The 26,634-nt window shown below is 39.5% G+C and overlaps 1 protein-coding gene and 1 long non-coding RNA gene across 6 annotated transcripts in view; one reads left to right on the forward strand and one right to left on the reverse strand.

The window, feature by feature from the left end:
- The window catches only part of RAD51B (RAD51 paralog B), a 342,294-nt gene that overhangs the window by 221,071 nt on the left and 94,589 nt on the right, over positions 1 to 26,634 (reverse strand). The window lies entirely within an intron of this gene.
- Positions 13,080 to 26,189, forward strand: LOC112532529. Of its 2 annotated transcripts, none has more exons than XR_003075409.3 (3): positions 13,080 to 13,236; positions 19,644 to 19,793; positions 25,729 to 26,189. It is a non-coding gene; the product is annotated as an uncharacterized LOC112532529 (long non-coding RNA). The 2 variants fall into 2 exon arrangements; XR_005860553.2 differs by lacking the exon at positions 13,080 to 13,236 and adding an exon at positions 19,144 to 19,537.

A 26,634-nucleotide genomic window follows, 5' to 3' on the forward strand; every position in this document is an offset into this window, starting at 1 on the left:
GGCCAAGGACCAAACAAAACTGAATGTCTAAACCTTTCCCTCCTGCAGAACTGGACACAATTTCAGGACGAGATAATAGCGAGCCTGTTTAAGAGGCAAGGTTTGCAGTGTCTCTGCTCTGTCATTCTGTTTGGAGGGTAGCGAAAGCAGAAATTTTAGTCCTTAGGACAGTGACATACTTTCTCCACTCTGATAATTTCCCTGACTACGAATATCAGCTGAAAGCACATGAAATTTACATCTCTGATAATACTTTTTTTTTAGGTAAATATGACCCTAAAGTCTTACTCTGATATAAGGTTATAATCCATGAAAATGTAAAATATTTCTTCTCTGAGTGCATCAGGCTCAACAGAGGGATGGGCATGACCCAAACCACGGCACTCTTGCTAGGTATGAATTTGTTTTAACAAAAGCTGTGAAAAGTAAAATCTCTTTTATAGAACTTTATTTATAGATGAACAACAATGCCTCACAGCAGGTTTTCTACATTAGAGAATTATGTTACAAAGGTTATCCTTCTGAAAGAGAGCCAAACACTACAGCATTTAAGTTCAGTTTCAAATTTAATACAACACAGACTTTTCAAGCACAAATACCTTTAAAGGAAACCATATGGTAAAGGCAGACTTGCTTTTCCTTAATAACCGGGAATGTTTTCATTCTGATCTTAAATGTAAAAAGGGCTCAGGATTGGATACACAAAATATTCTCAGAGGGCTGGAGCACCTCTCCTAGGAAGAAAGGTTGAGGGAGCTGGGCTTGTCCAGCTTGGAAAATAGAGGGCTCTTGGGAAACCTCACTGTGGCCTTCCAATACTTACATGGAGCTTATAGGAGGAAGACAAATTTTTTACATGGGCAGATAGTGACAGGACAAGGGTAATGGTTTCAAACTAAAAGAATAAAGATTTAGATTGGATATTAGGAATTTTTTCACTCAGAAGGCAGTGGGGCACCAGCACAGCTGTCCAGAGAAGCTGTGGATGTCCCATCCCTGAAGGCACTCAAGACCAGGTTGGATGGGGTCCTGGGCAGCCTGAGCTGCTGGGTGGCAGCCCTGCCCACAGCACGGGGTTGAAATTTGAATCATCTTTAAAAAGGTTTCTTCCAATCCAAGCCATACTATGATTCCTTATATTTCAAAGAAGAACATTCATTGAGCTATAGTGTGAAACGCCACCATTAAATATTTTTAACTCAATATATTAATTCAGTTTGGCCAAACAGCATCAAAGCAGCTACAGAAAGGCAAGCTGGATTGCATTCTGTTTCCAGCATCAGGGAATTAATACTGAAATAATACAAACTCACACACATATTTTAAGGATTTGCTTGGTAGCTTGTAATTTTAATAACGGATTTAAACAAATAATCTTTCAAGTTCTCAACAGCTTTTCTTTCACCAACCAAAACTTTTGTGGGAATGCTGCCTAACTATCCAGACAAAAATAACGACCCAATGTATACGATTAATAAAGAAAACAGAATATGGCTAATAAAGAAATAAAAACTTTTTTTTTCTGTGATCTCTTTACCATTTTAATCTTAGATATCATTTGCAATGACTGTGGAATAGACATTTTTAGGCCATAGTTTGTTTGTTTTTTTTCACAGTACCCCTCCCCTTCCCAGTTTTCAGGGATACATCTGGCTTCTCAGGATCCCCAAAGGCACAGAACTGTGAAATTAAGGAATCACCGAGGTTGGATTTGTAGCACCAGTCAAATAAAGTGCATTTTCAGCATAGCTGACTGTGCATGTTTGATACAGAAGTTCAGACAGCTGATGTGTCTTGGAGATCATGATTTTTGTGATCATTTTTCATTATTTTCACTATATAAGCATAGACTTAAAATCATTGCAGAAAATACAAAATTAAGAATTTCGTGGATTGTAAGAAAGGCTAGTAACATGGCAAAACAGATAAATCTGCACAGAAACATCATGTACAAAGACCTAATTGACAGTATCCTTTATGTAACATTAGCAAAGGCAAGGATGCATTATGGTAGGATTACTGCGGTTTGCTCAGCTACAATTTCTTTTGTTTAGGCACAGCTATATACAGCCTTGAATAAACAGGAAACCTTTTCATCTGTCTGATGATGTGTATCAGAGATGAAGCCTTTCAGGGGACGTGCCATATTCTAGGTGCTTGAAGTATGTTGATGTTCTAACAATCCATCTTCTTAACCTGTATTAGTCTAGCAAGCGCAGACAACTGGAATCCCTGGCAAAGCTGGCTGAAACCTGCCTCGGCCTGATCAGTAGCAAGAAGATCCTAAAGTACTTTCTTTCCCTCAGTCTCTCTCTCTCTCTCTTTTTTTTCTTTAAAGGAGCAAGCTTTCTGAACAAAAGAACCAAGGAACAACAAATACAACAGGCATACTGCACTAAGCACACTGTAAAGTTCCATCTTTGTTGCAAATGGATGACTGCAGCAGAGGCAGCCACCTGGGTATCCGCACCACCCCAGCATCAGCCAGGGCAAGGTGCAGAGGGTGCAGAGGCTGCGGGGCACTCTGCTCAAGCTGCTGGGAACAAGGGGTACCTAGTCAGCTTGCTGGTCAAGGTGTGCCTATGCATGCAGCAACACTGCCTGAAGCAGTATTGTAGATATATCATAAATGTAATAACCAAGAAATCAATCTGTTATGGTCTCATACTCCAAAAGCAGCAGCTTTTCTTTTGAAGCTAGGAATTCTACTGGAGATATGAAATTAGAGGGTCAGGGAAAATATATCTCTCGAGATATTTATATGAATTAAATTAAAGAAGAAGAAGGGAAAGGAAACAACCGATATTCACGTTTGTATGAGGATTTTTCCTACATACCAAAACAGATTCTTCCAATCTTTTTGGACAAGATAAGAAGCTTTCATGACTGATTGATCAATCAGAAGCCCAAATATTTTTTTAACTAAATAAGCCAAATAATAATGGAGTGCTACAAAATGTAATTTGTTATGGCAGGTATGGTGATCCTGAAGTCCTCCATTAAAGTTGGTGCACAATTTTTTAACCAGTGGAAAATGTAGCACTGCAGCATGAAACTTGATCAAGTTTGGAAGAATAGGAAAAAAAAAAAAGCCAACCAGCCGAACAAAATCCACAACTAAATACGTATGTGTACATATCCAGCAGTACTCAGTGAAAGAAAGGGAAATGAAGTTCAGCGGAACGGTTCTCTGCTGTCTACCCTGTTCTGTGAGGCTTGCATTTCCCTTAAGGTATACATGCGTAAATTAAGTATGAGTATTCCTGAATTTTAAGAAACAAATCATATCATCCATGGTTGTTCCAAATCCCACTGAACTCCAAAGTAATCGTTGTCAGCAGCTGCAGAGAAAATACTTTAAAAATTGGTTTAAGGTCTGAAGTTGCTCATATAAGGAAACAGGTTTGGATTATAACACACAGCATGCCAAGAGCTGTTACATGAGTATCTTAATTTCTTCAGACCCTTCATCTCAAAATACAAAACTATACAGAGCTACTTCCACAGCCTTCCTGTAGGCTGGGTTTCCACTCGCATTTTACACAAGTGTAAGGTGACACTGATGCCAAAAGGAAGACTTTAACCTGCTTTAGATCAATAGTGCTGTTCCATTAAAAACAGGGAGAAAATACGTGACCAACTGGTGGAGAGGACGGCACTGATTTTTTTGATAACACTGTCCACTTTAACCTCAAAAATTGTGTGCAACATAAATAGACATTTAAGTATTTTTAAGGCCTGGATGTTACAGGATGAACCCTGTGTGTAAACCTAAGTTCTCCACTGTCTTTAAGGTGTAGCCACACCTGGGGTTGGTAGGAAGCCTCTTTTAGCAGTACATATGTTATCCAAGGGTTCAGTGCAGAAAGGCAGAAGCAAAATTTTACAGCAAGAACAAGAGAGAGAGGCAAAAATCAGTAACAAATTGAGTGAAAACCTAAAAGAAATGCTTTAATTATATCAATTACATAGTCTGGGTCCTGGCTTCATGCTTCATCACAAAAACCTTTAAAACTAGAATTCTCCAAAACCATACTCCAAACTCTACTGTCCCACTATGATGGGGATGTCCCATACACTAATGTTTCTGCGGAGACCAGGCTCCTCTTTCAAACCCTGCCCTAGCCCCATTCTTCCTATCCTAGGCTGTTTGGCAAATTCATAATTGGTGCAAGAAACACAGGCAGATCAGACCCAGCACAAAGTAGTTAGTTGTTTTTAAAGCAGGCAGCACACCATGTCCTGTTCTGAGAAAGTTAGGGAAGCAAAAAGGTTCCAAAAGAAAGAGAAAAAAAGTCAGTTTTAATTACCGAAGGAGCTTAGGGAGAGATTTAAAGAAGCAGCTGAGCATGGCCTCTTTAAATAATAACTCAAAGCATAAGAAAGGAGATCAGAAAGCAAGCTTATAAAAAACACTATATCAATGACAAAATTATTTATTCTTCTACAATGAATTGCACTTGTGGTGGGATTCATTTCCTTGTTTATACTTCCCTCAGCGAAAGGTGCCTGAAATGCATTGTTTGCCTGAGTGAGGTTTACCAGATGACTTTTTTCTTTAACCTTGCAGTAATAGAGTACCAAGGTGAAGAAAAATAAACAGAGGAGGAAGACCAGCAGATGCTCAGAGCCCTGGAATACTCATCCCTACTATGGAAGGACAAAGGGTTAAGTTAACACTGCCAGGATCTGATTTTGTTGTTCCAGAAAAACAGAGGAATTGCAATAGTATGTTACAGACCACAGAAGCATTCTGTCCACGCCACACTATGCTGGACATGTTGACATACCCCTCTAACAGCGAATTACACCAAGCTATAATAAAGAAATATTTACTAGGGGAAGAAATATTTACTAGCAGTTGAAACGTTTTCCTTTGTTGCTTTTTAATCCCAGTTTCTGTGAAGATATTAATGAAAAAACTATTTAGAGCTGTTCATGCACGTTTCCAGTTTGAATAAGAAAACTTCCCTAGCATCTAGTTCACGTCAACTCTAACACCCTGTGACATGCTTAAGATGCTGCTGCAGATCAACACCAACCTTAAGGAAGGCCTATTTGCCTGCTAAGAAGTGACTGATGTGAAATATAAAGTATTTTCCTACAGGAACTGTTAAAACTGACAGCAATCAAAACCGCCAAATCTGCAGAATCACTGATGTCCTCAAGAACACTTTGGAAAACATCACATATTTAGCAATACCTCAGTTAACATCTCACAATACAACATATAACTCAACTACAGTTTTCAAATAATTGCTTCTATAATAACCACACGCACCAACAACATGATCAAATTTAACACTGGAACAGTATGCAGTCAGACAGTGGGTCAGGCTGCTGCCTGAAGCCTTTGGCCAACAATCCAGAGACTCACCCACATTCATTGCCCCATGAGTGCAGCCCAGGGGGTCATATACTCATGAACTTGCCTAATCCCATTTGCACCACCTGATTTATGGGTGGCTTCTCCTTAGGCTTTTTCATTTTCAATACCGAAAAAAAAAATATCTGATTTTAAAACTCTTCTGACAACTGCTTCTGGAATTAACAGAAACACATTCTTTAGCCATCAATAACACAACTATTACCCTATTTCCAGCCTCCTGGAAATTTGCAGATTTCCAAGCTACTCTTGAGTAAAACATCATTTGTCCAGTTCTTGAACTTAAAAGACTTGCACACAGATACTTCCTCTGTAATAAGATACAGGAGCTACTGATCATCAGATTTAAACGTATTCCCTGAGTGATTAAAGTCTGTACAAATATGAATGCCAGGATGAATATGCCAAAGTCAGAAAAGTTGATACGGGACAAGTCTGCTCTAGGATTCAGCTACTACATCTTATTGTACTGTGGCTTTGGTACTTAATTCAACAAAAGCAGAAGTACAATTTTCTTTCAATAGCTGAAACAAAAAAAACTCCAAACTATGTACTGACACAGACTTGAATACATGTTTTACTCTTTCTGCATCAGTGGCTCACACTATGGACACTACACCATGCAGCAATAAGTGGTCTTCAGTCCCATCAGTCATCCTGGTGAATTCATAGCTCAAATGCATGAGATGCTCAGCGAATGCACTTCCACATATTTACAGAGCTGCCTTTTCAAGGTAGGCCTGTTATTTTTCAGCCTTAGGCACATATACACTGTTATAGTAAGGAGCTACGTAAATGCCTACTAAGTAATCAATCATCTTTTCCTTTACAGTAATAAAACATTACTACCCCTTGTAGATAAGGAAGAAAATGTGGGGAAAGCTCAGATCCAGCTCCACTAACAAGTCAAGTGATGGTGCAGGTTTGGGATCCTTACTTTCTCAGGATCCCTTCAGAGCTGGATGGAAATACTTTCAAGGGAGCACTATTTCTTGAGCAGAAACTGAAACCAGGGGCTAACACGTATGTGTGTGCTGTGCAATGTGTGTAAAGCTGGACATAAAAAGATGTGCTCCCTGGATCTGAGGCTGGCAAGTAAATCAGCTACAAATAAGAAACTGTGTGTTGCCACGGTACAGATTTGATGCCTTGCTCTAACTTCAAAACAGATAAAAGAAAGGGCCCACAGCTTAATCTTGCTCCAAGACTCAGAGTTTTTCTCTAACACCTTGCATGAAGGCAAATGTTTACTGATTTTCATCACCTGGAATATAAAACACCATCAGCTGGTAAAGTATTCCAGCCACTACCAAGTTGAAATGTAATTGAAATGGCAAACTACAGGTGAAGATTGCATAATCTCCTGATTCATCCAGTCTCTTTCCCTAAGCCTTGACAAATGCATCAGTCACTACATCAGAAAAGTGCTGGTTAACATTTACACTGCTCAGAGCCTCAACAACATTGCTCATTTTCTCAGGCTCACCCACACTAATGGTAAATATCAGTTTCATGGACAAGGAAAGTGCCACAGAAGAAACATTATAAACAACCAGAATGATGACTGGTTTGTAACTCCAGCCCTGAAGCCTGAAATTTGAGTAGAATTCCTTTTACTTTCTTTAATTAATTCCTCTGCTTCTGTCATGCAGCTAGTCCAACACATTTCCTCCTGCTATGATTATTAAAAAGGAAAACCAGCTAGAATAAACATCAAAGAGCTGGCATTATTGCCTTCTGGGAAACCAGAGTATTTTTCAAAGCTGCAGATAAAAAATGACCAGTGAACTTTCTGATCCCTTGACAGAAGCATGTACAAAACCTGACAATGTGAGCACTACCCAAAAGGCCATATTTACATGCACAAAATTTGGGGAGAAGGACTGCACCTACGGCTGGAGAGAAGTACAGAAGATCCAAACCACACTGCACTGGGGCACAGCTCTGCTCCTGCACTGAAAACATCAGCTCGATACTTGCTCCTTTATCTTCTAACCCTTTGTAACCATACCTCCACAGGCACACGTACCATAAATTCATTCTAGTTAATTTATTCTAATTCAAATAACAGTAAGGGTGTTCAAAAACCCTCACCTTTATTTCTAATCCTGGCACAAACAACAAAGCCTGCTGAGTTACCTCATGAAAATAGTTGTGGACTAGTGTACTACTCATGTTATTTGACAGCTTCCTCACAGGTAAAAACAAAGACAATGTTGGTAACATGAACAGTATCACAGAATCATAGAATTGCCAAGGTAGGAAAAGACCTCCAAGATCATCCAAGTCCAACCATCCACCTACCACCAATATTTCCCCACTAAACCACATCCCTTAGTACAGCATTTAAACATTTCTTGAACACCTCCAAGGGTGGTGACTCCACCACCTCCCTGGGCAGCCCAGGTCATTCTAGAGACGAGCCACTCTTATGGAGAATAAATTTTTCCTTATGTCCAACCTGAATTTTCTGTTGCACTACTTGAGGCCATTAGCTGTCATCCTATTGCTGTTACCTGAGAGAAGAGTCTAACCCCACTTCACCACAACCTCCTTTAAGGTCATTGAAAAGCAGGATAAGGTCTCCCCTGAGACTCCTCCAGACTAAACAATCCCAGTTCCCTCAGCTGATCCCCATAAGACTTGTGCTCCAGACCCCTCAACAGCTTTGCTACCCTTCTGTGGACACACTCCAGGGCCTTGATGTCTTTCCTGCAGTGAGAGGCCCAAAACTGAACACAGTACTCAAGGTGCAGCCTCACCAGTTCTGAGTACAGAAGGATGATTACTTCCTTGTTCCTGCTGGTAACACTATTTCTGACACAAGCCAGGATGCTGCAGGCTTTCTTGGCCACCTGGGCACACTGGTGGCTCATGTTCAGCTGAGCATCAACCAATACCCCTGAGTTATGAGTTTTTGATAAAACCAGACAATTTTTCTTGACCGTTTATTATTGCATAAAATCACTCAGAATTACAAAGTTAGGCTGACAATTGAAATGTTAGCTTCTGTATTGCAAAAGTTTTCCTAAGGCAGAACAACAAAAATCAGTGTATGACTCCCATTGACTTCAGCGTCCAGCAGTTTAGATCTTAAATTCCTTTCCTTTCCAAATTCCTTTCCTTAATTCCATGCTATTGAGCACAAGTAGGTAGTTCTAACCACAGGACAAACTTCCTGGGGGATTTAGATGGATTAAATCAGTGTTAACTCCAGACCACCCAGACTTGCATCTGCCATTTCTAAGGGTAAGAGACCACAAACAAAAAGAAAGCCAAGTACCCTCTAGCTTCGGAGCTGAGCAAAACCACAGGCTCCCAAACCCTCCCTACAGATAATCCATGCATGCACATGGACCTCTGCAATAGGTCTCTCAACAGCTTCAAGCAGCCCACATGCCTCAGGCATTCATCTCCTGCTGGACACAGTGTTGTCCACCTGCATGTCCAATTTTCTGCACAGCTCTGACCCAAACTCGGTGAAATAATTCCTGCAGACTAGATCAGGCTCTCCAGTCCCTGAGCAGTATGTCATTTCAGCTGTAGGAAGATGTTCCAGAAACTCATGCTGGGGATGAGCTGGTTAAGAAACTGCAGCTGAAAAAAACGTAATAGCTCTAACCCCGTGGTGTAGTATTTCAAAATGATTTTCTTGTACGCTGTGAACTTGTGCTGACAGACACTGCTGACTTAGGTAAGGAGCACAGCTTTGCCCAACTGATGACTGATCTGAGCAGAAGGCATTTCAGTTGAAGTTTAACTTCTGTACACAAGTCATGTCACACTGTTGGAAAACCAGGGATGTTGCAAGTGTGGGAAAGCCCCATGCCATTGGCTCGTGTGAGAGTCAGTCTGCAGTCCACAGCCTAGAAACAACAACATTATCTAGCCCGAGGCAAATGGCAGTCAGTTATTGCTCAAGTGTTCTCAAGGCTGCAGAGCCAAAGACTGATGTTACACAATCAAGATAACTTCTCTACCCTGCCCCACTGGGCAAATGCTTGCAAGTTTCCATCTGGATGAAAAACGAAAAAAAAAAATCAATATTTTCTTTGCTACACCCTTGAAGTTTCACTCTGCACCGAACAAGAGAAACTAAACTAGTAAATGCCAATTGCCATTTTCATTGGCATGAGACTTAGGACTTCAGTCATTCTGTTGGCAACATCCAACAAAATCAGGAAAATGAAGGTGGATTAAAATAACTATCATTTACAACTTAATTGGTCATACACAGAGAGGCCTACAGGACTATCTACCCTATTTTCCTACAAATCAAGCACTGTCTTCTCTGCAGTATATTTTTCCAGTATATCAATCTAGTCTGCTTTTAAAATTTCCAAATACAGGAACTTTTGCCAGCTGTAAGGAAAATTTACCACATCCTTTCACTGGTACTTGGATCTTCAGCCAGTGACAATCACATGTACGGAACTAAGCCAAAAAGTTTTATGCAACACATGTCTCATCCAGTACAAATTATTTCTACAACTAATGCCATAAAAGCTATTCGAAAAGTGTAAGTTAGAAGATAATGCATATTCAAGGAAAATTATTTCCATGCATCAATATCTTTCTAAGAATCTCCAAGTCAGTCTTCATTGACTTCAGTGCCTATTTCCTGATTTCCATTTTAAGGCAGCTGTGAGTCTTTTTTCAGATATTACAAAATCTTCAGTCAGACTGACCATTTGCATTACTGAAGACTATACAGAAAATATAGAGCAAAGCCAAGAATGGGGTTAAATCTGCACGACACCTTAATCTACCAATCAGACTACAGATTGTCAAACTCAAAGGTCAGAAAGTTTCAAGGAGTAACGACAATCCTCTCTTCATGATATCTCAAGTATAGAGCCAAAATTTTACTGTTTTTTTTGTTTGTTTGTTTTTGAAAATAAATGGAACACCGTACAGAAAAACTCAAGAGGGCTATTTTATTAAATCGTATCTGAAGGAAGTGGTGAATAGCTCTAAGAAATGTCAGCTGAAGATCAAGTGAATCATTGTCAATTTAAGTAAAAAATCGCTGTTCAAAAACATTAACATAGTATTCTTTTCCATATTTGGAAATGCTTCTCAAAACAAGGGATTTTTGACACAATTCCTATTTTCTTCTACGTGGAAGTTTCTTGAAGAGGGAAAAGAGAGGAAGACATGGAAATGCCCATGGAAGTGAAAAAGCTTGTGTTCAGGAAACATTTACATGTTGCACCGAAAGACATGGTTTAGCGGGGAAATATTGGTGGTAGGTGGATGGTTGGACTGGATGATCTTTGAAGTTTTTTCCAACCTTGGCCATTCTACGATCTGCCTCTTTGTTGTCACCAGCTTAGAAAAATATTAGAAGAGAAAGGTAGCCTTTGATTTTAGAAGTCCCATCTGTGAAAACTTTTGACTTGACGCTGCCGCTAAGTAGAATGATGTTGGTTATAAAGACTTTACCACTTAAAAAGTACTGTGCCTTTTAAGTCCTAGTTTTGCCTCTAAGTCACCAATATTCTTTTTGTTGATGTTTAAACACCGTTTTGCCTTCAAAACTGAATTTTACTTCTTTCTTCAAAGGTTTGCTGATTCCAATCCAGCTAGAAAGACCCTCTTTCCCATCCTGTAACCAGGGATGCAGTGGAAGTCAGAGCATGCCTTCAAGGACAGAACTTGATTTCAAAGGTCTCAGTCTTTGCTGCAAGTGTTTTACCAGATCTAGCTCAAGTGAAAACACCTCAATGGATATTTATATCATCACACATCTGCAGACACTGGGCAGAACCAACAGCTCTTTCTGGATAGCAGCCAGTGGGAGATTCAAAGACTGCAAAGTTTTGCAAAAGGAAGCAATTTAGCCACCAATAACAAATGCACTGTCCCTAAAGAATGGTGTCATGGAAATCTCAGCACACAAGATCAGGATTTTAAAAATTACATGCTGCACTGCTAACTAGCTTTCCAAAAACCCTTTAAGAGCAATTCTATACTCAGATATTAAATGTATGAAGTTATAATTAATTTCCCCTTCACATCTATAAGTGAAGTAGGCGTGCTTCTCAAAATTTAGAAGTTACTTCTCAGGAAAGATAGCTAATTCTTCCCTTCTTGAATGTGGCTGTATCTTACAATTTCTGCTTCTACCAGAAAACCACATGGGTAAATGACATGACAAGGCTCCAATGTCATTTTTCCTTGTTGATCCCAGCCTAACATACCCAGGTGGGCTTTATTAAAATAACACACACCTACAAATTCTGCACAGAGTCATGTCTCTGATATCAGGCGAGTAATAAATCAGTTTTTTCACTACTAAATTAAGGATTTATTCATGAAAAGAACTACAGCCTTGCTTTATTGTTTTCTTAAAGTCATACAAGCCCTCCTGAAATCTATAAAATATATTTCTGTAACTAAGCCAACACATTAAATACATCCTTCACAAGGTTTAAAAACAAAACAAAAGCAATTGATCTTGTCAGTTGATAAAGATTATTGTTTCTAATTAAGTTCCTGTCCATGTTGTACCCATATGTATCAGTTAAACTTTAACTCATCTATTCGTCCTATCTTCTATCAGCATCCTTCCAGCTGAGGAAGATCACCCTCCACTTGTTTTCACAAAACAACATGAATGAGCATGTCAAGCAATTTACAGTCACAGAACAAACAGACGTGTCTCTCAGGTCTTGTATTCTCATACAGGACAGTTAGTACAGGACAAGCAAACACATCAAATCCATTTACTGGCTAAACATACTCAATCACTGATCCTCATTGACAAAGACACCAAAGGACCAATTCCACAATTCTGAGAAAAGTTGAATATTTCCATTACACACAAATGGGATTGCTTGTGGAGTACTCACAGTTGGTTTTAACACCTGAATTAGGTACCATTGGCAGAATCCAAAATAAGCTAAAAATTAAGAGGTGAGGAAGAACCAATTCTTATGTGAATGGTTACTTAGTAGTGAAGGTTTGTAGCAGGGCTGAAACTGGCCCTCCAAACAAAACTGGACTCAGAATTACTGCTTAAGGTAGAAGTTCAAGTAGAAAACAACAAACAGCTTAAATAAAAACAACAACAACAAAAAGCAAAAAACCTCTCAACAAATAACCGATAAATATTGTTCTAACGTTCCCCTCTGTAACACAAACACCTGCTTTCAGTCTTGCTCATGTTTTTATTTACACACTGTATATGCACCATCAAGGTGTCTTTGTCACTGAGTGACTAAGAGCACTGGAATCAAACCAAATAGTGACCCCTCAAATGACAGCAGTTTCTGTTCCCTTTGTAAGGCAAAGGGACCTGCCTAGCTAACTGCACACATACATCTTAGTTACAAATTGCAGAAGAGTTATTTGCAAATATTGCCTTCCCTCCATGACAAATCTCTACCACGTTAAGTCAAGCAAGGCTGAACACATGGACTGCATTAAAGAGATGTGCTATTTGAGAAGCAGAATAGACAGAATTTCACCTCAGCCTGTTCCAGTCCCCTGCTCCCAGCGCTCTTATTTAACAGACTGTGTCCACTACAATGTTGTTAAAATGTTAATTACAGTGATTATTTTCCAAAAACTGCAAGAAAAAGCCAGATCTTCTATTTATACACAGATTTATCTTTACCATCTCCAACATGTTTGATTTGACCACACAGGTGGCAGTGAAAACATCTTATACCTCATGTAATCATACTTTGGTGCAGACTCTCTGTCCAAAAACACCCACTCCACACTGCAAATATCTTGAAGCCATTGGACTGTGTCAGAGGACATTAGCTGCTTCTGCACCAGCATTTAGCACAACTGTTTGGCTGCCCGGCAATCTTTTCTTGCAGGCCTTTCTAAACAAAAAGGTATGCTTATACAAAGGTACCCTCTACTCTGATGTGTTTTATTTCTCTTTCACAGCTCCTTACTGTCCTTTCTATCAAGGGATACGAGGGCAACATATGGTTACAGCCCTTTCTTCTACAATTTTAGGTGAAGGAATGTCTTATACTTGAACATGTATAAGGACTGCCTCCCAGACATCATCCAATATAAACAGTGTATTAGATTATCTCCAAATGTCTGTTGGAAAACACATTTCAGTACATGATATATGAAAGAGAATAAACTGCATGAATTGTTAATAAAAGCATTTAATGCCTTACTGATATTAACATAATTTGATCTTCAGATATGACAAGTATCAAAGTAGCATAAGAATCTACATGAAGCAGAAGAGTATAACGTAGCTGTTCCACATGACTGAGGAAGTTTATGGATGAAACCCCAATGTCAACTGCTGCTTTATTTGATCCTGCAGATTTTCTAAATTGAAAGCTTCTTGTTTATTCTTCCAAACTACAGGAATAGTATAACTACAGTTTTGTTGCCATAGTTAACACAGCACGTTGCTACTCAATTAATGTATTCCTGTTATAACTACAACATATTCTTCACTAGAGCTTTTCACCACAGTCTAGACTGTACCTTAGCAGTCCTGGATATGTTTTGGATTGGTCATGAAGAGGGTGAACGTACAAAGTGAGAGACAGGAGAGGACAACATCATTCCAAGAAACTGGCAACTCAGGGTTAACTGTTCTCCCCTTTCAGAGGTACCATCAAAACTTCAGACACCATCTCACAAACTTGTACAGGGAAACAAAAAGCTGCAAGCTACTAAGAAGGTACCAATGGATTTCTTAAGTTTTTTTTTCTTTGCTGTCAGAAGAGAAAACTAAACTGATAAAATCCAAAGTATATACACCTCGTGCATTCAAAAGAGCCTAGATAGAACTGCAAGTATGAGATGAGAGACAGCTCTCCCATCTGTTTTTAAAAGAAAGCAAGTTTTCATTCATGCCTAAGTGAGCAATAGTAAGGGAAGGTTTTGAAAGCTTTCTCACCAGTAAGCTTTATAATTGTGCAAGTTATGGTTTTAATTGTAAATGCAAAAAATACAATAATCAAGAAATAATTTCTTTGTTCCCAGCATTTCTTCTCCCTCTAAAGCACTAATTTTAGCTACTGCCAGAAACTGCATGCTAGTTTTAAGAGACTGACTACATCACAGCTTACATTAATTTGAGTTCACAGTATGAACTCAAGTATGAACGAGTAAGTATGAAGAGCATCGCTCTCAGACATTTGTTGAAGGATCACTTCAATAGTTTCTTCAATTCAAATATATTGTTTGGGGGCAGAGAGGCTCAAATAAATGCAGCTTAACCTTGTCAATGTAACGATTTTTGCAAAGCTTGAACTCCTTGAAATGCAGTTTTTTGTCTGCACCTATGGCTGTGAAAACAGCTTCAGGATTAAAACCACGACCAAGCACTGCCTACGTGCCACAAGAGAAGAGCAACATGGCCACCAGATCAAGATTAGAAAGATTACGCACATGAAAGCAGTTAGAGTGGTTAATCTGCTACTACACCTACAGTAACTGGGCGTAGCTGCACCCTTTCTAACAATGTCAAGGTTGTATTCATTTAGCCATCCGAGACACGTGAAAAGACAAACAGTTTCTGGCACTGCAATCCACTGTGGTCTATCTGAGCAGTGATTCAGAGCAGGAGAAGGTTGAGGTCGTTCCTCAGCCAGACGTGATGACTTAGGACAAAAATATTTAAACTCTGTGGGTTGGGTGAGTTTTGGTTTTGAGCTGTGCCTCCCACAAGCAGAAAGCAGTTTGCAGCACTATAGTATAGTATAGAAGAGAATAAATTATTTCAAACCTTAACAGACCTTCTTCTTCCACAAACAATTACTCAAAACACACATCACAGTGGATTCAACTGGACCTGCAGTAGTAATAAAAGGCAATTCCCTGAAAAAAAGCTGAGCATCTGGTGGCTTAAGGCATTTTATTTACTACTTCAATTAAAGGAGATCATACGCTATCTACTCATCCACTGGCCTCTGAAGAAATCGTTCTGGATAAAAGCAATTTCAGTTCCTATATTCACTCACCAAGAGTAAATAGATGGCTGCAAAGGAAGCTCCCACATGCAGCACCCCGCATGCGCTTGCCTGGCCTGGATGGGGCTGCTGAGGGAGTGGAAAGTGATGGAAGAACGATACAATTCATAATCTTCTCCAAAGGTTTATTAATACCAAATCAATATTTCTTCACCAAGAAGAAATATGCATTCTGTGCATAAACCGGGCACTGCACAGTGAAACATACAAGTATTAAATACAGCTATATGGTGACATACAGCAGCTCACTCAAAATATTAGTAATTATTACGAGGAAGGTACTAGAAAACAGTGATGCTGACAGGTTGGGTGCAGATCACACAACTCTGATGCAGTTTTCCTTATTCTACTACTACTACTACTATTAATTTTTACTGTGCTATATTGGCAGATATGGATAAAGCTTTTCTCAATACTGGAAATGAGAATGGAAAATGTCACTTACACTGAGCATAGCATGTGGACACAGAATAACTGCAATACTTTAGGAAATAGGATTTTTACTGAAGAACAATTATAACGTTTCACAGAAATGTTTCAGATAAGGAATAAGAGTTTTAGAGCAAAACCTTTCCCCAGCGTAACAACTGAAGTGCTTGAAGTTCTTCCTACATGCTTATTGGCTGTCTTTTCACTTCTGAACTGTGAAGTTCACCACTTGTTTTTCCTACATCCAGTGCATGCAAACTCTGAAGTAACGAAAGCGTCCATACTGAAAGATGGTGTAAAAGATTACAGCCTGAGCTGCACAGTGCAGGTTAGGAGATACTTCGTGCTTACTGTTCATGCCCACTTCATCATGTATAAACATTCTTAAGCATGCAGCTTATGCTTGACTGTTATAACTGGGTTTACTACATTCTAACTGCCAGAAAAACCTTATTTTATATATTGTATACAGTAAATGGCAGATACGCAGTCAGATATACTGATTTTTTACATGTATGCTTTTAAAGCTTAAGGGTTAATGTTACTTCCAGCAGTTTAGGTTCTTCTCATCTACCAAGCACAGCAGCAAGTTCAGGCAGGGCTCCCACAGCTGTCTCCTTCCCCACATAGCGGTGACAACCTGAGCAGCTTGCATCAATAGTATTTCTAGCTTCATCAAGCTAAGGAACTACTCAAAATTTGAAGTAACCCCACCCTTCCTCCTTTTTCACCAGTTCTTCTAGTTGACTTCTGTTTCTGACCCAGCTCACTGGTGGCCTCAGGGAGTGCTGTGCCAGCCCTGCTGACCAGAGGAAGGGAGAAGTACAGCCCAGAAGTGACATTTCAGAGGTCACCAGTGAGCAGGGCACAGGGATGTCACAAAGATTGCCACAGCCACATCTGCACTGCTTGAGGATGGGACCGACCCTGGTGGAGGGGGAGTTACATGAGAATTCTGTTTCAGCAGCGAGGCAGGCTTTAAAAAGCACCATCCTTGCTTACCTTCGCTTACTCATTAATGTCTCATGGCATGTTTTTTCAGAGGGTTATTTTTAGCCTGGATTTTTTTCCCCCCAAACTGTGCCGCACAGTGAAGCCACAAATACTTAAACCAATGCTGAACAACACCAACACGAGGAAAGGAACAAATACTCACCTTTCTAACTGGCCAAATTAAAAAACAAAACAAAAAAACTACCTGTACTACACCTCATTACTGCAGTTCAGGCAGAAGCTTAAATAGATGCTTTAAAGTCAGCTTCCTTTATAAGGGAGTTTGCCTTTTTAATTTATTTTTAAATCCCACACGAACTGCTGTATTCACCTCTAAACCTTTGATAAATCAAATGCACAAATAAAAGAAAATGCCAACTTTTTATCAATGATTTAAGCAAGCAAATTTCATAGAAAGCAGTAATTCTACTTTTATGAGATCAGCTGGTGCAAGTCACTACAAAGCAAAAAAGCCTTTCTAGCAAGTTCCTCATCAGTTGGCTTGAATTTTTATTATTTACAACTCAATTCCTGTTTACTGGTACAGGATGAGAAATGAAGGGAGAAAACAAAGAATATTTTTAATATAATATTACTTCTATAATAAGAAAAAAATTTTCAAGTTCCAAAGTCAATTACATTGCATTCTTTGCTAATGTAAATAAGAAAATGACACTTAAAACATTAAATGATTCTTAGAAAGTTAGGTATCATCTGTTTAGTCAATTGATCATTACTGTAAGTATGCTACTATATGTACAGTGCTGGCATATATTCTGGTCTTATCACCTATTTCCATCTGAAATCTATACCCAGAATGTGATCCTTCCGTTTCACTCTGGATGGATCTCAGGTTATTCTGTTTCTGGAATTCCTATTTGTCAGGGAAAGTATCATAGCATTATGCAAGACATCAATAAGATACCACCTGGAATAATACGCATATCAAAACAGAAGAGGATTGCCGGAATGTGGAATGGAGAATCTAGCACACAAGGAATGGATTTAATCTGAATTAGAATTTGAATTGAATGCAAAAAGAACAGCCCACCTCACTCGACCACACTGAAGCACTAACACGTACTTCCAGGGAGTAGTCTCAGAAGAGGAAAACAAATCACACTGGCACAAAGTATGCCATACACAAAAGAAGACATTCAATACATTCCTAAAGGTACAAACTAGGCAGGAAAAAAGCACGTACATTAGAAAACACAAAAGAAATGTGTAATCATCTAAGAATTAGTGCTCTAAAACATCCTCCTCTCCTCCCCAGAGAAACATGAAGAAACCTCCTAATAAGCTTTGAGACAGAATTTCGCTAGCTCTTGAAAGGGGATGATTATCATAGTTGCTTGTGAAAGCAGAATGGTTCTAGCAAACCCACAGAGGTCACACAGGAAATGAAATCTCAAAATAGAGTCTGTGCTAGCAGCAGCAACAGGCACACAAAGAATCAATTTTAGCTTCCAGGGCACTTCAAATACTGGACATTTTCGTACCATGATCCCTACCTCAAGTGTTTTCCACTTACTCCTGTTGACCTCTCAAGTTCACTGAACCCTACACTAAGGCATTTCAGCCTGATAACCCTACAGAGTGTTAACTGCATTGTTTTGCTGCCTATATTTTCTTCTGTGCTCGTGCACACGGTGGCACAGCAGAAGAGCTGACAGCACCCAAGCCAGCGCAAGGGCAGATTAAGAAGCTGTCCAGGGTCGGTTCTGCTGGGTGCAATGAATGTAGAAACTAGAGCAAGGTGTGCCACAGGAGCAAAAGGCTGGGTGAAGGGACTGCTATGTCAGCTCATGTTGCCCTTGAAGCCACAGCCCAGAAGTCTCTTGAAATCTTTTGAAACGTTTTTATGGGAAGTCATAGAGAAACAATTCACCACTGTACATGTAGCAGTAGATAAGAAGAATGTGATTGTATACAAAAGTCAATTTAGAGTGCTTCAACACAGAAACAAGTCCAGTTTCTGCTACAGTCTGCAGCAAAATAAAAAAATACCATTTACACAAAATTCCCAGACATATTACATTCCACTGAAAAATAAATAGAAAAAAAAAATCACAAAAGATCAAATTCCCCTCCTTGCCAAGTCCGCACTCACACACTGAAGTAAGTATGCCTCAAACACTATGACCTACTCCTTTCTATCAGCTGCCAAGCAACACTTTGCTGGGAGGGCGCCGACGTTTTGCAAAGCACTGTGTGTATACAGAAGAGACATTCAAACTAAGACGACTGCATTAAAAAGTCTCCATGGAAGAGACTCTCATTCTAATACAGATGAAGATAACAGTGTTCACACATACAAGCCGACGGTTTTCAGCGTTTCCTGCCAATGAGCCCAGCAGCTCAATACCCAGCCTTTCTGTTCCAGCAGTTGTTTGCCCTGACGTGTCCGCAGAGGCAAGGGCAGATTGCAGGTACCTTTCCACAGAGCTCAGCACAGATTACACAAACAGCACAGCAATTCACCCGGTCCTTCTTGCCCAGCTGAGGACAAGGAGGTTATCAGTCTGGAATATATGATCCGGCCTTTCTCAAGCAGGCTATTAGCAAGAAACACTATGGGAAACCTGTTTATTATGTTTCCATTCCACTGTTGCTGCCATTGAACTCCACCCATCCCTGATACATGTTTATACAGGTGAACTGCCAAAGAAACCCTTCCTCTGCACCTGAGCCCCACGTTTTAATTCTTCATTTACTCAGGTTCATAAAAACTGATAAAATGCCAAAAAGAATTTCCTCAGAGGTGAGCAAACAAGCTACAATAAAAACATGACAAAGAGGTAGCAAACAAGGCTATGGAAGTTAATTATTACCAAGGTTAAATGTGTAATTTCTCTTTCACAATAAAGGTCTGACTGCCTGCACCCGCTGCCAGACAAGCTTAAAGAACCAGACGGGGCTGCAAGGAAATGGCCCAGCAGAAAGGAATCCAGGAGGCATCCACAAGGTCTTAAGCCTCTCAAATCCTTCGTCTCAGCTCAAGGTTGATCTGAACAAGGGTGGGTATGAACATATCTGCCACTTTGTTCCCTCTCTCCGCTTCTTTCCCATCACGTAACTGAGAAGTGGACAGGCCAGTAGGGAGGAAGCAGGTTCTGGTGTTAGATAATGAATCACAGCCTGAAGGACAAAGCTCCCCAGGAGCAGTAGGTGGTGGCAGCAAAGGAGATCACCAGCTTTGACATTTCCACTGGGCTCTTGCCAAGGTGTTCCACTTCACTCCAGAGGATAAACCCAACGGGCATCTGATTGAGACCACTCCTTGGGCACGACAGAACAGGGCCACCCATGTGCAGGAAGGCCAGGTGTCATGGTGCTGCACAGGCCAACAGCCCTCATGTCACAGGGCTGCCACAGCCACAGGTCAGCCACCCAAAGCTCATCCCTTGGCCATCTCCTAATGCCTCTGATCTTCATCTACATGGACTCTCTAGGTCAAACACCCCAAAGAGTGTATTTGTTTTCTTATTTCCACATCACACACTCTGGCTCGCCATCTCTCTAACATCATTTTTCCAACCACTCCCTGTAGAGCTGATTCCCAAACCATGGTCTGGAAACTGGTGGCTTTGGCAGCAAGCACCAGGAACCACAATTAAGAGAAAATGCTAAATTTGTTTCTTATGCACAGCCTGCAATAAAGTCTGAGAGTTCACAGTGTTCTTGTGGTAAAAACCACCACTTTTGGTATTGTTTAATACACATTAAAACAATCACAGGAAGTGATCAGTTGCCTGCACACAAAGTTTGTGGTTAATCTTTGAACATCAGCCATAATACCATCTTAAAGGCTGCCTCACTGCAATATAGATTTCTTTACGTGCTTTATTGCAATTATATTGCCTATAATGCCTATTAACTAAATTACTACTGGACTCACCAGCCCAACTGGTGAACAATCAGACCTCATGTGCAAACTAAATGTTCTCCAATTTATTCTTTCCCAGCTGGAATTATACCTGGAGATCTAAAGGAGAGACTGCAATAAAGCAAGTAGTAAATCTCCAGCAGATATTTCCAGTTAACCTAAATGCGGGGGTGAAAGTACTACATGCTGTATAAACTGTTTGTCTACCAAAAGGTATCAGAAAAAGGAGTCCATAGCTCAAACTGAGAAGTTTTTTCACCAGTGGTAAGTTTTTTTGTAATCAGAGAATGGGAGGAAGCATTCTAGCACTTAAGTCACATTCATATACTTTTGCTTTTATTTCCGTAGAAGGATTTTTTATTTGGCCGCAAGTGTTTTCTCACTAAGTTTGCCTAAATTGATAAGCCCACGCTGTGATCAAAAGGAGTAACACCTTGCTTCCCCTGTCATTTGTATTTCCAGGTCCTCCTTTATGTCAGCATTCAGGTAGATATGTTGATGGAAAATAACACTACTACAAAGAGATCCACAGTAAATAGTATACTAAACATCCTCTCCAGTGAAAGGCTTCAATTTCTAAGATCTGTACCTGATGACCAAATACTGTACCCAAGCCAAAAGCATCGTCATGCTGCAGAAAAAAAAAAACAAAAACATTTGTGATGCATATACTCAACTAACTGAGCAGACTGAATCTTCCTAAGACTGAAGCTGCTATTGATAATTTCAATTTCCACACACAAAAAAAAAAAAAAAGAAGCTATCACAGCTAAGTGAATGATGGAAACTTTAGCATTAGTATCAAACATATCCAAACTAATATATTGTCTTAAAACAGCATGGTAAGAAGAAAGTGTTTAACAAATGCAGAAAGAGATGGGAGGCTCACAGACACAGCAAAGAGCCCAGGACTGAAATATCAGGGGTTTTACATCTGTAAGCTCAGACATACAGTCACAATTCAGCTGGAAAAGCTTGCATTGTGAGTGCCAACTTCACAGTACAGAACACCATACAAAGTGCTTGCCAGTGATAATGCTATCCTTCTTTTCTTATCTTTGTTAAAACAATCCAGGTATATAGGAAAGTAAATGAAATAGAAGACTGCTCAAGTAGACATGATTCACATCAAACAGATTTCTAAGAACTTATATGATCATTAGGATTACTGCTTTTTTGTTAACTGTTTTCTTTGTTATCTGTTCAAAAATCTGCTGTAAATACAGGGTGAAAAAATGCATACAGCACTGACTGATAATATATGTGGTCCACATCAGTTTATTTATAGCTTAACATTTAGATGATGCGGTAAGCGTGGGGTTGGACTACATGATCTCAAGGGCCTCCTTCTAACCTAAACAAATATGTGAGAAGATTTTTAAATAAGCTGTCTAATGTGAATTCCTCTGCTAGTATGTAAAAATGTTCCATTCAGCTCGCAGTAAACAATCTACAAAAGGAAATCTAAATTTGAAATGTGTTTGTTTTCAGTTTTGAAAAGAAGCAAGGCAGCAGGTTTTAATTTCTAATGGCTTTTGCATTGTCTAAATTCCAGTGCATACTGAAGACAGTGCAGATGATTTTGAAGTCAAACAAAAACAGGCGTATATCAAACTTTGACACGTAGAGCAGAGACAAATTCTGGTTTTCCTGACTGACTAATATTTCCTCATGACCCTTATGACCATAGAAACTGGATAATCAAGGCCGCTGACCACCTAATCTGCAATCTTGCTTCTAGCAATGACCAATGCCCGAAACTTCACAGAAAGGACAAAAAGTTTGCAGTGACCTACAGCTTCTTATGCAGTGTTGTATGCACAGACAAGTAGTTGGCAGTCCTACATTCAACATTCTGCCATCTGCCAGGTGATAATAGTTGACACATAGTTGTCTTTGTCTTTTTTTTTTAGGACCTATAGAAGTCAAATAGGGAATTAAGCCATCTTTTCCCTTCCCCAGTGAAGGTGACAGAAGATTCTTATTTAAACCACTCCACTACAGGTTGGCAGTATAAATTAGGCATTTTTTTTTTCAGCAGCTGCCTCCATTTAATTTTGCCTAGATCTTACACAATTTTGCTCATAGCCTTTCAGAAGGCACTGCCACAAATCTCAAGCACTTGCCTTTTACCTGCCCTAGAGATTTGAGGCACAAATTCCCTCCCATCACCACAATACAGACTTTGTGATTCCTGCTTCTGTTCCCTGAACTAAGCTACTTAATCATTGCTCTTCAGATAAAATCTCTATATATATTTAAGCCAGATATGAGAATATTCATTAATTGATTCCGAAGCTAGAGAACATTATTTTGGAGACCACGTGATACTGAAAGACAGAAATGCTTTCATACACCGCTTAATTTTATGAGGCACTGAAGCAGGGGCTCTGCCTGTAGTCACATTCACAATGGTGCTTAAAATCCTAACTGCAAGTAAACAAAATACATAAATAGCCCCAGGAACAAATGGGAACAACAATGCATCTACTCAAAATCATTGGGCGCACAAGTTAATTCAAATGCCCAAACAAGTATGCATTTCAATGCTCCCTAGCCTGTCACATAAAGTTGCAAGGGCAAAGCACCACGTGACCCTGCAAGCATTTTATTGAACTGCTAGAGGTGTGCAAACCAGGTATTTGGACAGGACATTCTGACCTCTGCCTGACCTCACATAAATTTGAGAGAAACATCCCGGTGATAAACATCAAAGACTTTACAAGAGTACGTTGAGGGCACCTGCGTGAGTCAGTAAAACTCAGAACAGGAGAGGGGATTCTCTGTATTTAATGCACACTTTACAGCAGCCCCCTAACAACAGACAGAATCCCACTCGCTCAGGGGTGCTGGGGCAGAACACAGGCAGCACAGCCAGCGGGTGCCAGCAGCCTGTTGCTTGGGATACAGCTGCTCTGCTTCATAACTGCTGGCTTCTGCTTAGTAGAACACAGTGTTTGTGGAAGAGGATAACACTAGATTTGGGGATTTTGCCAGTCTCAGATGCTTGGTATTTCTCTTGATATTTAAATTCTGTGTATTACTCAGTAACACGTTTGTTACTGTTATAAGAATTTCTGACCTAAACCACATAAATGAAAAATGGGAAACGTCACAAAAAGGTAACAAGATAAGGAACCTCAGGATATTGCAGATTTTAAAATTATTTTTAAGCCATTATTACATTTTGAGGTTGCTGCCTCAGCTTCAGAATGTTTAAGGCTTGTAGCGTGCTGCTGCTCAAACCACCAAGAACCAAGAGGTGATTTACAGTGAAGGACAATGTAAGCATATTAGACTGAGAAAAACACCACAACTGTAAAGCTTTTAAACTGTGAATTTGACTGAGAAAAGCTGTAGAGGGGCTTCTATTTGGCTTATTTAATACAGGAGAATGCAATAGGTAATGGCAGATGGTGATGTACCATCTTTCCAAGGACTGATTTAGTAATCTTCTAAATCTTCTGTTTGCTGAATTTTTTGGTCATAATCACTGCAAATTGCTTAAGAGAAATTTTCAGAAGTGTATGAACAACAAGCTTAGTTTCTTTTAAGCTGTTACATGAGGGTTGCAGCTGTTCATTTTACATGAAGTACAAGATACTGTCCTCAGCACAGCAATGATCAGAGATGCTCCCAATCCTGAGAAAACTCGAGATCTAGAGGGAGCAATATATATACTTATTTATATAAAGCTATATATATATAGATAGATATAGATATAGGAAGTATACTTTATTGAGCAAGACAAAAATAAAGGGCAGAGTAAAGTGCTCAAATCTCTTACTCACTGAAGTTTGTTTGGCCTCTGGATATTTTATGTCTGAAAAAAAGTTTCTTTCTCTGGCAGCTGTGGTCTCTCAGCTCCTTGCAGAAGGACAAAGAATAAATTTTACAAACATGGTAGAACAAGGAAGAAATGAGAGAGACGTGCGAAATGTTCTCAAAACTTTCTGCTATACTTTGATTCTACACAGGAAACAAATCCTAGTTTTTAAAAATGTGTTTTTGAACCAGCTCAATTGCATCTGAATCCCTTCTATTTATCCCCTAGGAGGGGCTAGGTCAATGGAATCTCTGCTCTTAACGTGAAAAACAGACATTTTGTCAGTAATTATTTTTTAAAGAGGTGATAAGGAGTTGATGGAAATTGGAGCTAAAGATCCTCCTAGGGTTTGTCTATGCAACTCTCTTCACTAAGCTTTAATGTGTTCTTTGCATTAGAAGTATGAATGAGATAAACTGCACGAAGGAGTCCCTAGCAGTCAGAAAAGTCATTTTTGGGGAAACTGTGTCCCCCCTCTGGAGCGCAACATTCCCCTGCCCCACTCCAAGTTTTCCTCCCCTAGTCAAAAACAAGGGAATGTTGAAATACAGACATGGTGATTGCCTAGAAAATAATTTGGCATATTGTTATGTGAACTGGAAAGTTATTAATAGCAGTATCCATTAAGAAAAAAGCTTGAGAAATCGGGGCAGCTGGATATCCCAGGAATGAAACACTTGATTTGTACAGAGGCTTCTACAGGATCTGGCTGAGGAGATCAGCAGCAGTTTTCAGTAACACCATTAAAACAAAAGCCTCCTGTTCACCTGAATGTACTTTCAAACCTTCAAGGAAAAAAAAACAAACAAAAAAACAAAAAAGAGATTGGTATTTGGTACAATTCCTACTCTAAATCAAGAGCTTTTGGGACACTCCTAAGTTTTGATAGCCATTGATAACCAATTTCAGTGCTACGAGCACAGCCCTTGGCAGGTATTTAAGCAAACAAAATTGTAAGGATACAATAACCAACAAGTTTCCCAGACTGCCCAGAAAGCATCTGAATTTCAGAAAAAAAACCTCTAAGTAACAAGTGATATTGCAGACCCTGCCTAGCAGAGGTTAAATAAAGAGACCCCCACAGCGCTGACTGCTAGCATAGAAGCCACCTTTGGAAAGCCCAGCTGATTCTTAAGCTTCTTCCTGGATTTCCCTGTTCTCCTTTTCCCTGTGATTTAAAAGAAGAACGTTGTTCAGGTGATCTGAAGATCTAAAATACATTTCTCTCTCTCTTTTCTAGATCATAAAATATCCAACTTTTGTGTCTGTCCAGAACTGTATGTGACACAGGCCTACACAAGTGAGGGAGGTCCATGCAGTTTGAACTCTACAAGACTATAAGGAAGAAATGTGGGTTTTTTTTTCCTATTTATATCATTTCATGGTTCTGCTCATAGATTGCTCCATAATATTAGGTCTAGTTCTAATATTTCTAACTTTTAAACAACTCGAACAGCTACTATTTTAAAATAAAAAAATCTACCAAAAATGGTTTCTTCATTCTCCTTCTGCCCAAAAACATCAGTTTTCTCCTATTTCAAAAACTGTTGTGCTTTAAACTCTAACAGGGTAAGCAGGAAGAAAACTATGTTATTATAACTTACAGGCTATTAGAGCATGCAGCAGTGACAAAAAAAGGTTACAGAATGGATTCCCAATGTTCTAGTAAGTCACAACAACTAGAAATAGGCATTTGTTTTGTCACAACAAGAATCAGATAACCTAATTTTAATAAAAAGAAGAGGCATAGAGCTTTGCAGTGGAACATAGAACATTTTCTTTCAAGATGCTGGGAAGACTCAAGATACCAGATCACTGAATCAGCAGTATTTTGACCTTATCACAGACAGCAGATCTGATCTTGCTAGATAAATGTTGGCAAACATAAGCTGACTCACAAAGCTGATCATTAAGATATCAGTGAATGCACTATGACATCCTTTCTCAAAAAAGAGCTGGACACTCAAGTGGAAATCAAGAAACTCTGAAAACCAGAGAAGAAAACCCTCATTTCTCTTACTATTCTCAGGCATGATCAAACCTTATGTACAATGGCTGGATATTTCCCAGTGTTTCCCTACATTTTTATTTTTAAGCCTTCTACTCCTATATTTGAAGTCTTATTTGCAGTTATCTTGAGGAGTAC

This window comes from Gallus gallus, chromosome 5 (assembly GCF_016699485.2).
Source record: "Gallus gallus isolate bGalGal1 chromosome 5, bGalGal1.mat.broiler.GRCg7b, whole genome shotgun sequence".
NCBI lineage: Eukaryota > Metazoa > Chordata > Aves > Galliformes > Phasianidae > Gallus > Gallus gallus.